General features: G+C 45.2%; 1 long non-coding RNA gene across 1 annotated transcript; it reads left to right on the top strand.

Moving 5' to 3' along the window:
- LOC110400750 lies at window positions 486-1,829 on the top strand. The gene is made up of 3 exons (XR_002440049.1): window positions 486-524; window positions 1,341-1,519; window positions 1,628-1,829. It is a non-coding gene; the product is annotated as an uncharacterized LOC110400750 (long non-coding RNA).

Genomic DNA, 18,878 nt, shown 5'->3' with positions numbered 1-18,878 from the left:
ATCGCTTGGGAGAGGCAGCTAAGGAACTGGCTGAGATGAGTAATGAAATTATACAAGGTGCCCTGGGTGGGAAGTGGGAAATTAGCCAGATGGGGGGAAGGTGACCAGAGGAACACAGGTAAGGTCAGAGGGGAATCTGGTCAAGGAGATGGGGAGAAGGGAGACAGAAAGCAAGGACAATCTGGAAAGAAGGGGCAGAGGGTGGAAGCAGGGCAGGAGATCATTTCTGTAAGCCATCACCTTCCTCAGAACCTGCACAAGAAAGCCAAGATTTCTGAGCACCTTCATTGCTCCACATTTCAAGGATGATACTGCAGTCAGATTCCTCTTGGTCGAAGTGACAGAGCTCAGTACTGGGGACCTTAGTCCCCCAGATGATGTGTGTTCATTTGATGCCACAACATGGAATTTCTGTCTTTATGATCTGGTGTCAACGGTTTACGGGCGTTTGGCCCGGTTCTGTGACGAAGGGGACGGGGGACCCATGGGCCCACACCCCGGGAAAAGGGAAAAGGGAAAAAAGGGTAAGGAGATGGCCCTGAGAGCAAAGAACAGTGGCAACAATCTGAGGAGAAACAAACTAATTTACTAAATAAGATATTGGAATGCAAAACAACACACTATACTACAATATAATTACAATTTAAGCTGATAAATCCAATACAGAGAGAGAGAATGTCCCAAAATGAAGGTAGGCCTTACTCTACGACCGACGATAAGACGGCTGGAGAGCGAGGTGCTGCCAAGATGAGAGACGGGCGGAAAAAGGGACGAGGTCTCGTGATCTGCAAGCTTTTATACTGCGAGCTTCTATCTTTTCCCTCCGGCCAGAAAATGGTAACAGAGGAGCAAAGTACCGTGGGGACTGTAGTAGTCCTTCTCTTCTGAGAACCAGGTACATCCACTACATGATGTTATGATGTGGAATACCAATAACCGAAAATCACAAAACCATGACATCAGGATAATTATACGCTACAGTGTCTCAGTCCTCCTGCAGAAAATTTCAGTCAAGCTTTCCAAAGCTGGCAGTGCTGGGGTTAAGGCTGCCTGTATGTTCATGCTAAAAATCCACTGTTAATTTGATGATCAGACACCGCTCCTTGGGACCTTGCCTCACCCAGGGCACTGGATGGATCGTGTGCACTTAATGAGCAGCTACTTGGTATTTTTCGCTCCGTTGTTCAGAGTGTGTCTCCGTGCTTTATTGACTGCATACTATCCGCATTGAAGGCAATTACTTTCCTCATGAGTTTTTCTGTGCTGCTTATCACTATAGTAACTGCCTGCTTCACAAATACTAACTAATCTGTTCTCTCACTTCCCTTCTGAGAGAGCAGGCCCCTACCTGTGTTCATGACTGAGGAGCTGAGGAACGAAGAGCAGGAGCTGACGAGAAGTCACTGAGTTCAAGTGTCCAAATGCAGCAGGACTTCCCATCTCACAGCACCTGGGGATGTGCAACACCAGGCAAGCCCCAGCTCCAGCTCATCCTGCCCTTACTTCTGCACCGCCTCTTGTGAGTACAGAGCCCCGGGTCAGGCACCTGCCAAACCGTGAGCACATAACACTGACCGGCTCTGAAAAGCCTCACATCACCCACAGCATCTGTGTTCTGCTCTTGCAGCCTGACATGCACCTGCCCTCAGCCACGCTGCCAGCTGGTCCCGTGCCTCATGCACTGTGTAGCACACTTTCCGTGCGCTGCCATGTACTGCAGGGACAAGGAGATGGCAGCAGATAAAGTGGTACAGTGAACTTAAAAGACTGCCAAATAAATGTCACAAGCCACAAAACAGGACAGTTAGGTATGTATTAGGACATGATTACTCTACTTGCCTGCAGATTTGTCTTATTCCTCTTCTTGATTATGTTTTTTTTTAACTATTATGTGTTACGGGCTGGGACTATCATTTTCTGCATACTTGCAAAACACTCTGCATATGCTCCAAAGGATTCAAAGAGCCCGTAAGATAGGGAAATACCACCATGGGGGAAAATTAAAGTACTAGTGGGGCCTAATTTAAGTAAACAAAAGGGAGAAAAGGGCTACAGTGATTGCACATGTCCAATTTGTATAAGCAAACAGGCTACCCGTGAGCAGACAGCCCTGCTCCTGTGGCAGGTTGGACACAAATCTGGGCATAGAAATGGGCTTCTTGGGTGCTGATGTGCAGAAAGTGTAAATGATTTGGCATGTACTTGTTTTGGAGGATGTAGATATATGTAATTCAATCAAAGTAATGTGGGAAGTCAATCAATCTTCTCACCTAATCAGTATAACAAAGCAAAAAACGTTTCCCTAAAATAGCAAGCAAATAATTCATGTGAGAGGCAATGCCTTAAATTTTGCTGAGAGCCTCTAAGTTCCAATGAGTGCTGATGTTTTCTCACTTAATTAGTCTCCTTAGGGAGCTACATTGCAGGTGTTTTTCATTATTTTCAGCAGAAGTTTAGCAGTTTCTCTTCACATCGCCTCCTCTCAGGACAAATCTCTGCTTTCCAGCTGGGGGATCATTTTGTTTCTAAATCGTTTCTCCCTTTATCTCTCCCACATCACTGAAGCAAAAGGCCCTTCCTCCTGTCTGATCCTCCGCATGCATCTTCCTGGAGTAGAAAAGGCAATTGTAGGCTGAGGAAGCAGTGCCGCTGCCTGAAACCTCATCTATTTGGATGATTTCCACAAGGACAAAACAGTGAAGGATTTTTTATTTTTTGATCGTCAGTAATAGCACAGTCCTGGCCAGATGCAAGGAGAAATAGGAGTGTCCTGCCAGAAGCCTTGGTGGAACTCCTGAAAGATTATATTAAGCTGTTTTCAAGGGCTTGTGTTTTAATTTAGAAAGTCAGAGACTCACATGCCCAGCTGCCCCCTACTCATGCAATGCAAGGTGGGTTGGATTACTTTATGTGTGCCAAAATGGGAGTGACCTATTTGCTACAGAAAATATTTGGGGATGTAGTTACGCAGAGCACAGTTGCAAGCTTTCCATAGGGTGCGTGGAGCACTCAAATGCATACTCAGCTTTGACTTCTGCTACTACAGCCCTGCGCTCAGGGTAGGTCTCAGGCATCCATTTTGTGCTACCATTATTCTACTTTCAGGATACCCAAGATTCGAATGCTTACAGCAAGATTCAGTGTAGAAAATGAGTGGAAAGGAAGAGTTACAGAGTGAGTTATAAGAAATGAATGCCTTTCATTGACTTAGTTGGAGGTTAGGTGCCCCTGAGGATGCTGCTCCATGCCCTGCATTTCCAGACACCCAAGCACTCTCAAATAAGGGACCTCTTGAAACTACGGGGAACTGCAAGAAGACTCATGGTGAATGCAGTGCATGTGCATAACCCTGGCTCTACAGCTTGGGAAATTTTCTGAGATCTTTCCCAGGGCAGGCAGGTGAAGCTGCTGCAAGGCTGTAGGCAGGTGCGTGTGACACCAGTACAATAGCTGCAGGGTCACTGCTGGCAGTGTTAGCTTTCCTTCCAGGCAAGGATAAAGGAAGCAAGTCTGCTCAGTGAACTCCCCTGTGGCAGGAGGAAATAGCTACACTGCAAGGGCACTTTGCTTACATCCATGCTTTTGCAATCATGGCATGAGTCCCTGTTGCAAAGAAAAGAAATGGTGGAAAAGCTTAGTATGAGCCCTTCTTTGCCTGTTGGGAAGGTGCTGTTCAGCCTCAGCCCTAAAGATAAAGGTACACCCTGACCTACAGATAGAGATACAGATTTAAAGATACACATTAAACTGGTAAATGCTTGATAGCTGCTTTGTCCACACTGTTACAATACATTGGCTGCTAATGCCCTTTCTGCATATAAAGGACTCTTTGACAGCATGTAGACAATCTTGAGGGAATTTCTGTATGGTGTTTTCTAGCTTGTCTTATGTTATGGTAAAGGCAATGGGAAAACCTGGGGTCTTTCTGTGACATTGCTTGTATGTTACGCAGGCAATTTGAAGGCTGAATACAATATAGGCAGTGTAAGTATGTTCACATGTGTATAAATTAAGGTCCATGGGTTTATGTACACATTAAATATATTAACTTAAGTAGTAACAGAGCAGCAAGATTCACGTTTTTTTTTTTTTGAGATCTATTTTATGGGATTTATTTAGGACTGCAGCAGCAGCCAGTCTACAGCAGCTAGCTTCCAGTGCAGCCAAATGAGTCATTTCCACCTACACTAACACATGTCAAAATGGCTCCTACTGTGTGTCTACCTAATGGAAATAAATAGAAAATAGTTATATCTCAACTTCTGCAGCTTCTTCTACCTGAACATCTTGCAGAATAGCACTGTAGGTAGACCTCCCAGCTCTGGTGATAAGGTGTGTTACATACAGTGAGATATACCATATATGTCTTCAGGTGGGGAAAGCATGGCACAACAGAGTTCATTTACTTCATGTCTCATAGCAACCCTGCAAAGGGTAAAACCAGACACCCCCTGCTCTCATAGCAATGTTGTCTACCCACAGGGTAGTAGTGCCAGGAAAACCCAGAAATATATATATTTTTTGCTTTATTTCCAGCTGGAAGTAGCACAATGGAGGATTTTTCCCTTCTGTTGCTTAGCTACCCCATGACCTTTGGATAGTCTCCTCTTGCTGGGAGCACACGTTTCCCTGCAGCCGCGCGATGCGGACGTGCCTCAGACCTCCCTCTCTGGCAGGATTCCACCAGCTGCCCAGCCCACACCGTTTGTTTCTCTTCCATCCCGCTGAAAGAAATTTTGTTATTTTGCCTCTGGCATAAATCAAACAGTGTTAGAAAGAACGCAGAAAAAGCCTTCAAGACCAACATATACTTTATTGATTCGTTGTTTTACTTTACAACTCACTGTTAATTAAAGCTAGCCCACCAATTACAGTGAGTCTTCTTCTCTGGACTTCCCTGCAGCCTTCAGATCAGTGGGATTTCCTACTTAAAATATCTAAAACTTGAATGACTGAAACTAGGAAAAGCTGGGATCTGAACATGGCAGTTTGAACGGGCTCAATCCATGACCTCACAGCTACTAAAAACTGGCATGAGGAGGTTACTGGGTGAAGGGGAATAAAGCCTTTAATTGAGGCATTTGGCAGCATGACTTTCAGATCAATGGTATTGTTGCATTTCACACCACTGCTTCTATGGTTCAAGCCCTAAACCTACCCTCAGCTTTGACTCCTGAAACACAGGCAGCCAGAATAATCAGAGATGAATTTTTTTTTAACCTATCAGCTTTTCCTGGTCACTTTAATTGGAATAAAAGCATCCCTTTATGTTCATTTTTCTTGTCTTTAAATATTTTGCCAGTTACCACTTTTGATGGAGGCGATGGAAAGAGGAGAAACGTCTTAATGGGCCACACCGTAGCTTTTACTGAATTAGTTAATCATTGAGAATGAGAACAAAAGGACTGCATAAAACCTGGAGTCTTGTGTTAGGAGTGTTACGGACAGAGTGAGGACAGTTTGCTCCCCTTCCTCACAAGACCTAAACCACCTGAGGATGGAGGTTCCTGTGTTTGGCTCATAGTGAGCCAGCAGGGAAGCACTGAGAGTACGTAAGTCTTAAATCCAGCTCCCTGGGCCTCTCTCAGGAGATGAATTCACGTGACTAGGATGCTCCATCTGAGGCCTTCTCTCAAGCAGCTGAGGTCACTCATTTTCCTCAGCTGCCACAGGGCATGGTGGGAGGATCTCTTCTTCTCCATTAGTGCACACTGCTGAAGAGAGGGCTTTCCCAGAACAGCGGGCACCTGGGGGCAATTCTCATCCCAATCATAAGTCCTTACAGCTCTGTCATTGCTTCTAGGCTGTTCAGTAGTTGTCACAAATAGCTCACTTGTGAGTAACTGAGCTTAATTCACAGGAATCAGTACAAACACCTGAGATCTTCAGATGGAAGGCACTGCAGAACTGCAAGTTATTATATTTAATTTGTAGTGCTCTCAAGACTCTGTTCTTTGAAGCCTAGAGGCATTCATTAACAATGTCCTTGAGTAATGCTGAACTCTCAGTTGATCGTAATAAAGATATCCTCAGGATGAAGGGAAAGAGTACTGTATTTTCTCTTGGGAGAATACACAAGAACTAGATGTGTACTTCCAGCACACAGTTCTCTTTAGAAGAGGTAAGTTTGTTTATTTCTTCTGCTGCCAAAATGACTTTACCAGAAATGTTAAGAGAACCCTATGCTCCTGCTGGTTGGGCTCTCAGGACATTTTCCTTTCTGTAAGAGCGTGCGCCCTGCCTCCTAGCAGGTAAGCCCACAGTCCCATGCATGGGCCTACATTCTCTCTTTAGAAGCTCAGCTCACACTTAAATTCAGGCTCCTGTGCTAGCATCCTGCCCACAGCATGAGGAATCTCTTCATGAGGATCTGCTTCCCAGCTTTGAATTTGGGTCCCCTATGATCCGCTATGCTTGCAAACCTGTCTGACACAAAGGCCCTGTTAGTGCAGGAGAAAGTAGCACTTGTGTGCAGTGGGACATGGGGGACCTGCAGGCACCAGCTGTGCTTTGACCTCCTTGGGCCAAATGCCTGCAGATGAGCAGTGAGCTGGAAGCTGTCAGCAGCAGAGCAGTGAGAACTGGGCTCCCTGCTCTGTGTGTAATGCGAAGGATGAGTTTGAAACCAATTGGCAACGAAGTGATTAAACGAAGGCTCTGTCCAGTCTGCAGTGGGAAGCATGGGCACAGCACAGGCTAACACAGACTTCAGCTGTGAGCACAAACCTGCAAGTAATTTTTTTGTCCCTTTGTATTCCTTGCCCACCTCCTCATCCAAAAAAAAAAGAAAAAAGCCAGATAGGACTGTGGTAGCATGTTTGCAAATTCTTTTGTTATCACTCTTCTTTGCTTATGTAACTGTTTCCAGCGCACTATTTCGAATACTGTAAACACAGAAAATCACAACTGAAATGTGCTACTCAGGGAACGGTCTCAAGGACACATCAATGCTGGCGATCCTTTGAAGCTGCAGGATCAAGCAGGACCAGAAATTGGTGGGACGGCCAGGCACTCTCCTGGGATGTTCAGCAGGCAATGGGCTCTGCAGGGCCCCGACCTCAGGGGCTCTGGCAGGCAGGGTTTGGCTCAGGGTTATGTAGGGGGCTCAGTGAAGAGAGCAGCCGGGATCTTGTTGCTGTCTGCATGGGGCTGCTGTGTGCTTACCCTGTAGCAGTCTCGAAAGTAAGGGCCTGCCTGTCTGCAGAGCTGGGAGAGGGTGTGAGATGGAGGCTCTGCTCCACACTTGCGTTTTATTTCTCTCTTCCTTGTTTCATTTTTCTTAGTCTGCAATAAACCATCCCGCCTGGAAGTACGTGTTCTTCCCTTTACATTTGCAAACTGTTCCTCTGAAGCCTTACCTTCGCACAGAGCTGTGCAGACCGGTGTGAGTGCAAGAGTTACAGGCTGTTCAATGTCCAGGGAATTATTCCTGGGGTTACAGGACACCTGCAGGCACGCTGTCCAGACAGACACTGAACTGGCAGCGGGGTGGTGAGCTGGGTGGAGCCTGCTCCCCAGGGCAGGGGGAGGCCTGCAGCCCCACTCCCCGCAGTGCCCCAGCACTGTGGACACCCTGCTTTAAGTCTTGGTAAACATCGTTCTCCAACCTCACAGAAGTTATTTCCATGGCCTTACAGCTCGCAGACGATGCTACGTATCTGACTGGGGCTCCAGTTCATGTGGCATTTTGTTGCATGCCTCTCACAGTGCCCTGTGATGCCTGTGTCATGGGGTGGTTTTCCACAGCTGTGCAGGGATTAGTGAATGGGTGGGTTCAGGTGCTGTGGACGTTGGATCCTGGCTGTGCGCTTGGCAGGCCCAACCTGCTCAGCCTTTGTTCTCCTAAGGCAAACACAGCGAGTTTGCTCTGAGTGGGTGGCTGCAGGGTGTATTTTGGATGCAGCCTCAAACACGATGTTCTGCATGGATGTGTCACAAGCTCCTGGCATGTCATGCAGGAGGGATGAGCTGGGAGGAGCTGCAGGGCCTCACTGCTGGGGACAGCTTTAGGGTGGCCTGCCAGGTGTTGTACCCAGCTGCTGAGACACCCAGGCAGGGAGTGCTTCTCCTGCACAGTGCACACAGATCCAACTCCTTCCCTGGGCTGCACCTTGCCTCTGTGTGAGTAGTGAGGCTTGGGAGAAGGCATCTGAAACTTTCCATATTCTACAGGCAGCCCTCAGTGAGGCAGCTGGGGCTGCAGTGGGCTGCTGTGCTCGACCACAGCCCTGCTCTCCTCAGTGCTCCAGGTAGCTGGAATGGGATCAGGGAGAATTAGGGGAATAATCATCTGGAAGCAAGAGTCAGAGCTTGGTCTGGCCACACTGGAAGATGGTTTCTGGATAACAAAACGATGGTTAAAATGAGAACAAGAAGAAATGGGATAAAAATAATATTAACAAGATGCAAATCCTCCTGCAAGGCAAGAAAAATGAGGTGGGGGTGGGCGAACACACCCACAGGAGGAAGAACATACAGCTTGGAGAAGAGGAGAGATTAGACTATAAAAGCAAAGCAAGAGCTAATAATCAAGAATAAGGACCAACAGAGCAAGAATTAATTCCTTAACAGTATGGAATTGAAGGCTGATACTTAAAGGGAAAGGAAAGCTAAGCAGAATTCAGCCTTTTAGGCTAGGTAGGAACTGGAGCCAGAGTTACAGTTGTATTTTCTGATTTTTTTTTTCCTAAGGGTTCGTGAATTATTAAAAAAAAAAAAAAAAAAGCACTCTGAAATCTTCTGAAATGTTTTGTGAAGGTGATGATGCTTTTATAGCCATCATAAACCTTCCTCTAGCTCTCTGATCCCAGCTGTTTGTTTAAAGGAATGGGTGGCCTCTGCCATCCCACCAAGGTCACAGACACCACCACAGCCTGCTCGCGAGGAGCCCTGGTGACAGCCCAGCCCCAAGGGATCTAGGCAGCTCCCCACCTGTTCTCAGACAGGAAATCTGCTCCAGAACTCTGCTCTCCCTGCTCATTTTGCTCAGGAGTTGTGGTTGAGTCAAACCCACCAGGAAGATCTGTATGAGTCACCACATCTCGCAGTGAGTTACAGTCACAAGTGTTATATCCAAATTACAAATGAAAGAGCAAGAATTGCTTCTATTGCTCTTCATCCTCAAAGGCCTGCTGCATTTCATTACAGAGTGTATATGGGAAGAAAAGAGATACAGGTAGAAAACCTGTAGGAACAGGTTGCCCAGAGAGATGGTGGATGCCCTGTCCTTGGAGACACCCAAGGCTGGACGGGGCTCTGAGCAACCTGATCTTGCTGTAGGTGTTCATGCTTATGGCAAGGGAGTTGGGCTAGACAGCCTTTAAGGGTCCCTTCCGACTCTAACGATTCTCTGATTCTATGAAAAGCAGCTTAATGATCATAGCAACTACCGGAGGTAGTTCCGTGCTCATTATCAGGCACAGTGCTTTGTGCTGTAAGCTGGCCTCTCACAATGGCAACAAGCGCCCGAGGAGCCAGGCGTTTCCCATGGCTTTTCTAAGAAGTGCATCTGTATCTACTGAATCTTTGGAGTGTTTGAAAATTGATGCTAAGCCAGCTTCCACAGCCTTTCCCAGCAACAACAAATTAAAGGAAGGCATGGTGCCATAATTTCCCATAGCTATGTATACTGTGTCACAAATAGAAAGCTGCCTTGTTATTCATACTCAACCAAATTTATAAAATGTCTGAATCTCACACATTTTTTTTACATGTAGGTTACCTTTTATGGCTAGGCCTTTTAATAGCTATTTAAAGTAAGGCCATACTTTAAGATGAATGATGATCCCTCCTCACTGTACCAGCAATTACTTCACCAATTCCTCTCAAAATGTGTAATGTACCAACAAGTGAAGATTATATTCAGCCATGAGATGGACTGAATACTGCAAGGGAAGTAATTACTTTAGAATATCTTTAAAATGAATGTTATCAGAGCTGACGTAAGCACATCTGTTACCAACTTTGTCTAACTACACAAAAACTGCTCAGTGACACCACTTTTACATTACACTGACAAATATTTAAAATCTCTGCAGTTTTATCATTTGGTCTTGAAGGGGTAACAGCATAGTAATAAACATTTACATGAAAAGGCAAAACTTAAAACTGTTTTTTAGGGGGCCTTGATAATTACTTTCTGTGGAAGAGAGCAGAATAAAGAGAGTTAATATGCCTTAATAGAAAATGTCTGGATAGAAGAGACATCATTGTAATTCGCTTGACTGGAAATCCAATTTTAATAGGGGACTTGGTTTTGGCTAAATTTCTCAGAAAAGATGGTATGCTAAGTTAATTGTTTCCACAGAACTAAAAGCCAACCAAGAGACTGTTGTTCGGTGAGAATAGAAGAACTTACACAAGAGATTCATGGAAAAATGTAATAAGGTAAGTGATCCTTTGCTGGCGCGTAGCTAGATGCAGTCCTATAAAAAAGCTGATGTTAGCAATTCAGTTCTTAAGCTACAGAAATAATGAAAAAACAATAAATGGACATAAATAACAATAAATGGAATTGTCGGCCACATGAACTCAAGTTGTCACCACCCTAAGCTTTAACAAACTGTGTAAGCTCTGGCATGACTAGGACTGTACCTGATACAGAGATCCTTTGAGGAGTTTGGAGTTGGTGAGTGAGTTTCTCACGTTAGAATCTGAGGGAAGAACAGGTGCAACAGTTCTTCACCTCATCACTACAGGAAGGGGCTTGAGTTATGTGTCCCTGAAACCAGAGTGCTGGGGTCTTCCAGCCCCTTATTCCTGGCTCATTCTGTGCCTGCCGGCAAGAAGCAGGCCTTTACTTTGTCTTTGTGGAGTACTTTCCCTGAGTACTTCCTTCTTGCTCTCCTGAGGGCCACCTATGACTCACATCAGTAGAGGAGGCTGCAAGCCAAGGCTGCCAGTAAGTTTTGTCTATGCTAGTCTGCAAAGATGAATGCTTATTACAACCAGTAGCTGTGGCACCTTGACCAAAACTGTAGAAACTCATACTTTTATTTCTGGAGAGGTCTAGATCAGCTGTTCTCTGTGTTGGTCAAATGTCCTTATGTGTCTTCGCTGTTCTGTAAGAAAGCAAAACGAGTCTGGCCTGTAAGATTGTTACCTGGGCACTCCAGATTTCTGCATTAAATTTCTTTTTAGATGATGCTACTTGCTGTCCTTCCTCTGTTTAAATGAATGTCGCTGAAAATAATAGCACTGAGACTCCTGATATTCTTAGAGACAGTGGTGTTTTTTTTTTTTTTTTTTTTTTTTTTTTTTAAAGAAAGGGACTCTTCAGCCAAGTAGCTGCTTAGGTGGTAGTATTTGTGCTGTAGTCCAAAGAACTTGAGCTCAGATTCCATGAGTCATCTGTAATTTGCTGCATGTTGTTGAGGTATATCTTGCTTTTGGGCTTTGGGATGAAATGTGAGCTTTCTAATATAAATAAGCATGCAGAGATTGGCTTTATAACTCACAGGTCTTAGACTGTCACTGGCTTTGGATTATGTCCAAGTGTGACATACTGTCGGGAACCAATTGCCTTTGAGACGGTATACCAGTGCCATAATGCTAACAGCCTTCTAAATGCCGACAGTAGTAGATTTGCTACCAAAACTAAGACGATATTCTGTCAAAATACACACACCAACAATCCACACTGTCTGCAATGACACCACTCATCTTCATTTTGTTCTTGCTGTTCCTCCCCTTCTTTGCTCTCCCCTACTGCACTGGTGTGTATCTGTGGCATGTTCACTCCAGCAATGGGGAGAGGACTGGGCAGACCAGGGCTGCTGCAACTATTGGGTCTCTAAGGGTCTTCAGGTCCCTGGGGAGGGCTGTGTTGAGGAAGTAGATCCCATAGCCTAGCCTATAGTCTAGGAGGAGAGGCCCGTCCTGCAGCAGTCTTCTCCAGGGTATGAAGTTCTCCCAAGTTTCTGATTAGCTGCAAAGTAACAGTAAGGGAGCAATACCCTGCCAACTTTCACCACACATGGAAAGTAAACGGATTCTGTCTGAAAGAGTTAATAGCACTGAGGCAGCTAGTGGTATCATGATGCCGTGCCTTGGCATTACTGCTGGGAAGGAATCAGATATTATTGCCTGCCATTACTTCTCAATCCCTGGCAGGCAACACTCAGCACGTGACAGGAAAAAGACCAGTGATTCCAGCATGGAAAATCTCCAGGTCCAATCTTTCCCATACAAGAAATAGAAATTTTAGTTTGAATGCCTGAGATTATAGCTCCTGAAAAATATCTCTAGACATTACAAAAGTCAAGAAACTGACAGAAAACATTCTTCTGTGTGAGACATGCTGTATTCCACGTGGCAATAAGACTCTCTGCTCACGGAGCACAGAGACATTTTGAAGTATACCCACTGATGCTGATCACAGAAATAAAACGGTGCTAAAGGAACAGACTTGAGCATACATTCAGCCCTGGATTTTTTGGTTATTGCAGCTGCTATGGTTACCAGTCACGCGGCTGGCCACCTTCTGTAGTAGAAGCACAGAGATTATGCTGTACATTGTGTGAAGAAGTCAGATAGACCATGGGGGCGTACAGTGGGTGTGAGCTTCCTACCCACTGCAGAAGGAGCTGGAATTAAAGTTCTTTGAAAGGAATAATTCTCAATGCCAATACTGCCTAAGTGCTTGTAAAGCAACTGTCTTTGACTTTTCCATTACTTCTAAGAAAAAAAATGTAGCAAAACATCTATCCACGGAACCAGTTACTCTTGTAACTAATAGGATGAGAGGTAATGGCCTCAAGTTGTGTTCAGGTTGGGTATTAGGAAAAACTCCAAAAGAGCAGTTGGGTACTGGCACAGGCTGCCCAGGGAGGTGGTGGAGCCACTGTCCCTGGAGGTGTTCAAGAAATCTGTAGATGTGGCACTGAGGGACGTGGTTTATTGGGCAATATTGGTGGCAGGTGGATGGCTGGACTGGATGACCTTGGAGATCCTTTCCAACCTTAATGATTCTATGATTCTAATGCAAATTAATGTTGACATTTTTGTCTTAGAGAAAGTATAGAGTGAATTTCTTCACAGCTGTTGCACTCAGAGTGAAAGTTGTAAATCTATGCACTCCTGGAAGCTCTACGGCTCCTGCAAAGAGCTCAGGACCTCAGTTCCCCAATAACCCTGGCTGTGATATAACACTGCACCTTCAGAAGCTAGCACAACTGTCTTTCTACCATACACGCAACAATTTCTTTCCTTCTCTTTCTCTCTGCCTTGTGTTCCAAGGCTGCTGGAATATGTTCTTGACTCTTTATCGGCTTCTGTAATGAATAAATTGCTGACTCCGTCCTGCTAACAAAGGTTTGATGCTTCTCTGGGCAAGGATGCTACAGTCTTCTAACTGACTGCACACAGACAGGAAAGCCCATCTGGGAGTAGCTGGCATGGCCCACCAGCCCTGCAGAGGCAGGAGGTGCTACCAGAGATATTTTTCCTGGCTTTAAGCTGGCAGCACGCAGTTGCTGATAGAAACTTGAATTTCTTCTTCTCAATGACATTACAGCTATCTACAGCATAGGCTATTTCCAGAGAGCTCAACATCCTGGCTTTTGTTGCCACGAACAAAAGGTGCTGACACTTGTGCAGCTTTGATTGAACTGCCACAAAAGCTGTCGCTTTGGATGACGCCCGGCCTCTGACTTTTTTCTTTGTTTGTCAGCCATGCCTCTGCTTGTGGCTTTGCCTCTGGCTCATAGTATTTCTTTAGGCTTCTGTGGCCTCCATCCAAGTTTTACACCTGCCCTGACTTAAGTTCAACTGCTGCTGATGGCTTCTTTGAGCTCACTGCCCTCAGCAACCCCACAAGCCTTTCCAATTCCTTCTTGCATTTCCAGTTCCTTTACTAGGACATTAGCTGGGTTAAAATAGCTGTAGTTATTAGACTGTGTGACATTTAAGATGGCTAGCAGTATGGGCTTGAAATCTTCTGAAAGATTCTTTGCTTTCTTACCCTACACAGGATTTTCTCTACGCATGCATGCCCACAAAGGCATGATTATATTAGCACTTCTGCAGCTGCCTGATAATTAAGTTGGACAATGGAAACCTAAGCTATCCTTCTTGCTAGCAAGTATGTTACAGAGGCAGTGAGAGCCCTATATTCTAAAGAGGATAAAGGCAAAAATGTAAAGTTACGTCAGTACAAATTTGCCAGAAGAATTACCTCTAATATTGAGAGGGAAATGGTAATAAATCCAGAAGAATTTTTTTTCATTTGTGAAATATTCACTTGCATTCATCTTGTCAGGTCCTTCCCTCCATGATGATGAGGAAAAATCCTTCTTCTTAAAAATTTCATTCTGCAAGTTTATTTTCAAAAAGGCTGCTGGCAGGTTGTCACAGAAAGGGAAGATTATGATTAACTGAAATGTCATCAGCCTGTTCTTCTCCACAGAGGCGATATGAATGGGAATTAAGCAATGAACTTCTGCAAACAGATGATAGGAGAAGGAGCTGTAAGTAACAGGCTGATTTTTCAGTTAATGCAGGGCTTTGCTGAAGGGATGGAAGCACTGAGGTTATCCTTTTCTCTAAGTTTCTCTACTTACACCTCATCAGCTCCCATTATCAAAAAAAGGCAAATGTCTCGCTTGTCAAAAAGAAATCTCCAAGATCATGTGGAAAGGGAAAGATGAATTCCTTATTTAATCAAACATCTTGCATTTCTAAGCTTTGGGATTTAAGTTGATATTGCTGCGGTATATGTGCTGCTGATCCTTTTTCAGAGGCTGCGTGATTAAAGCATTGCAGTGGTACCTGATGCGCCTTCCTTGTGGCACCAGCAGAAAGCTGTTTAATTTTATCCCATTGGAAGCTAAGCCTGATTGAATCAGGCATTCTTCAATTTTTTTTTCTGTTGTTCTATCAAGGGAAAGACAGTGCATGAAGTGTTAGACTGTTATGTTACACGTTATAAGTAGAGATGAGTTCAAGCCATGGAATTTGGATACAAATTTCAAATTCCCAGAATAACGCAGAAGGCCATTTCCATTATGCTGATCTGGCTGTGTGCCTGGTGTTTGAACTGTTGGGGTGTTCTAGATGAAAAGTTCCAAGAACAGAATGCCCTTCCTTATTGGAGAAGAACAAAATCTGTAGATGCTGCAGCAGATACCATTGCCCCAGGGACGTGACGTGTGACAGGGAAACTCAGCCCCAGTGTATGGCTCTGTAGGTGGCATTCAAGGGAAGCAGGCGGTGATGGAGCTCTGTGAGGGCTCCCCATGGCCATCCTGGTGCTGCAGGGACAAGGCTGCTCATACAGCTCTCTCGCTGGCTCAGTGCCCAAGGACACACTGCAGTTCTGTGTCAAGAATGTAATATTTCTTCCCTCCAGCTGCTAGTGCAGATTTTTTAAAGGCCACAAGTGGCTCTGTAGGTGAGATGCAGGTCAGTGGTGACATGCATAGGCAGATAAGAGAATTCTGCTCTAATTATTTAATATGAAATGTTACTAAGATTATTATATAATAAACTCTTATAATAACGTTCTCAAACCTCACCGGATTGAAGTGCCAAGCTTCCATAAAAGGTCATTTTTTTTCTCTGTTAGTTGCTTTCTTTTCTTCTACACTGCAGTAATTAGAATCTAAAGAAACTCCAGGCTGAATAGGAGAATTGAAATCTTACAGTTTCTCACAATTGCATATCTTAGTGCTTTGAATAAGCCAAATCAGTTTGTGACAATGTTGTCTTTGTGATCTCCCCTAAATGCCTTCCCATCCTGCCACCAACCCTAGTGTAACTCTCTTCAAATATTTTCCTTCTTTTTGTCTGATAAGTAATTTTACATTCATCAGCATTGCTTGCTAGTAATCAGAGAGCCGTTCCAGCAGCCAGCAGATGTTTAGAGACAGCGTCTGCCATCCCTAGTTAAACTGGGGAGGGTTTCATCCCAGGAGATGTCCTAGCAAAATCAATGGGTCTGTCTGCTGTAAAACCAGTGATCTGTGCTAGGATAGGTAGAACTGAGCTGCAGTGGTTTCAGGGGAATTGTGCAGGTATAGAAAAAGAATTGGCACAAACTGATTTCACAACAGTAATTCACTCACTGGTACTGATGTGGGAAAGCATTTCAGATGTATCTTGGAATAAACTGAGATACTGGTAGCATTCATTCCTGCCTCCTTCCTGCAAGGAGACTAAAATTGGTTCTGGGCGAAGAGCTCCAGTTTCCTATTTCTGTTTTAGTTCCTGCAAAATGACGAAAGTGGGTATACTGTAAAACAGCCTGCAGCAAGGCTGGGTGGGGTGGCTGAGGTAAACAGGGCTGTACCTTTGTAGAAGAGTGCCAGGCTCGGACTCTGTACTTCTATATTCCAACTGACAGTGGGTTCCGTAACTGCACTCCCAGCAAGCTGGCAGCCAAACAACTTCATGCCTGTGGCTGAAGTCTGCAGCATGCACTGTGTTGCAGAGTGGTGCTTGTGTGCTTCAGTTGTTGCTGAAATGCACGATGTGGTGGGAGCTTTGAAAGTTGGCCTGCATAAATACGTGACGAGGGATTTTCACCCATCCTGGTCATGCAGATTCAGCCAGCAGAAGAAATGAAATACCATCTCCTCTAGAGAACCTGCTGAGATGTATTCAAAGATTTTAATATACATAATACGTTACACAGATGCCTGTTCCTATGGTTTTTAATAGCCTCCTGTGACCACCTTGCAGGAATGTGAAGCCCACAGGAGGTTTTCTTTAGCTGAACAGGATTTCTGTTAATCCAACTTTATGTTGAAGTCTATCTCATTTGCTGAGGGCCTAATATGTGACAAATATTCCAAGTGAATAATCACTAAGTACATTTTACTGTCGCCAGGTTGTAGTATATAGTTCCAAAAGCCTGTTTATTCAAGTTTACTGCATCTTTATTTGCTTGTTGACACCTTTTGTAGTGGCAACCAGTCACCTGCAGGACTTGCTGCTCCCTTCTATAGATTTATTTGTCTGATTAGCTCATATAAAATTTCCCAGTCCCACTGTTTCCTTTCCTACTTTCACACAGTTTCTAGCCTAAGCATCAGATATACATTATGGACATGACTCCCATAAAGACTGAGCTGTCCTTCTGCAGTGTTCTGGTAATGCCATTTATTCCCATTTTGCAGGCAGTTAGGACCACACAGGCATCTTTGTGTAACTGACAATCAGGGCCTGTAAACCATAGCATGAGATCCTCCTGGCTATGGCTGTGCTTTTAGGAGTATTGTAACAGAAATAACATGAAACAAAACCAGCAGCTCTTGGCTCATCCCATGTCACATAGCAGCTCCAGGCGGGAAAGCAGGATGCTGGGGAGACTGGAGGTCAGCGCAGTGGGAAATGTGGGCTCAGTGGGGAGGAGGAGTGATCAGCATGAGCCTTCCTGGCAAGTGCCTGCAGTTAACTGATCACTAAAGCAGTGTTAAGGACATCTCAGGAGGAGATTACAACAGTACCAGTTTGCAGTGGTGGGAACAGCTTGCAGCAGTTGGAAAAAAGTAATTCCTGCAAGTAGTATTCTTATTCCCCTCATGTAGGGTAGGCACTACTTGCGTTACCTTGCTCATAAGCTTGTCCAAAGAAAGCAGATTGCATGCATGGTTGTTCCTTTATGTTTCTCTGCAGCAGCCCTCAAGACGAGCTTTTGCATTTCATCACCGTGCCTTGACTTAACCCTGAGCACATGAGTTACGGTGCTAAGATTAAAGCCTGGTGACTACTCATGGTTGAAATGAAGCATGTGTATGTTCTCTAGAGAGAGAGATGCAAGAGGATACCCAGTGGAGAGCCATGAGACCTGATGTTTGATTAGCCAACAGAGGCAGCTGCAGAGCAGTGGCTCTTCAGATAGCATTCCTAAAATCAAACAACCAAAACCAAACGTCATGGTAGCTGCACAGAATACTATCAGCAGACCACGAGGCCAATCCATAAATGCACGGTTAATGACAATACTTCATATGTGACTCCCATCTACAAGAAGAGTCGTAAGGAGGATCTGGGGAACTACAGGCCTGTCAGCCTGACCTTGGTGCTAGGGAAGGTTGTGAGCAGATTGTCCTGAGGGAGATCATGCAGCATTCGCAGAACAACCAGGGGATCTGGCCCAGCCAACATGGGTTTGTGAAGGGCAGGTCCTGCTTGACCAACCTGATCTCCTTCTATGATTGAGTGACCCGTCTGGTGGATGAGGTAAAGGCTGTTGATGTGGTCTACCTAGACTTCAGCAAAGCCTTCGACGCTGTCTCCCACAGTATTCTCCTGGAGAAGCTGGCAGCCCGTGGCTTGGACAGGTACACTCTTTGCTGCGTAAGGAGCTGGCTGGAGGGCCAGGCCCAGAGAGTGGTGGTGAATGGAGTTAAATCCAGCTGGTGACCAGTCATGAGTGGTGTTCCCCAGGGGTCGGTGCTGGGGCCTGTCCTCTTCAATATCTTTATTGATGACCTGGATGAGGGCATTGAGAGCACCCTCAGTAAGTTTGCAGATGACACCAAGCTGGCAGGAAGTGTTGATCTGCCCGGAGGTAGAGAGGCCCTACAGAGAGATCTGGACAGGTTGGATCTCTGGGCTGAAGCCAATGGGATGAGGTTCAACAAGACCAAGTGCTGGGTCCTGCATTTTGGCCGCAACAACCTCAGGCAACACTACAGGCTTGGGGCAGAGTGGCTGGATGGTTGTGTGGAGGAAATGGACCTGGGAGTGTTGGTCGATGCTTGGCTGAGCATGAGCCAGCAGTGTGCCCAGGTGGCCAAGAAGGCCAATGGCATCCTGGCTTGTATTAGAAATAGTGTTGCCAGTAGGAGTAGGGAAGTCATTGTCCCTCTGTACTCAGCCCTGGTGAGGCCGCACCTCGAGTACTGCGTCCAGTTTTGGGTCCCTCACTGCAAGAA

Source organism: Numida meleagris, chromosome 6 (genome assembly GCF_002078875.1).
Source record: "Numida meleagris isolate 19003 breed g44 Domestic line chromosome 6, NumMel1.0, whole genome shotgun sequence".
NCBI classification, from domain to species: domain Eukaryota; kingdom Metazoa; phylum Chordata; class Aves; order Galliformes; family Numididae; genus Numida; species Numida meleagris.
Note: the sequence above shows the minus strand (reverse complement) of the source record. Positions and strands in the feature narration are given on the sequence as shown.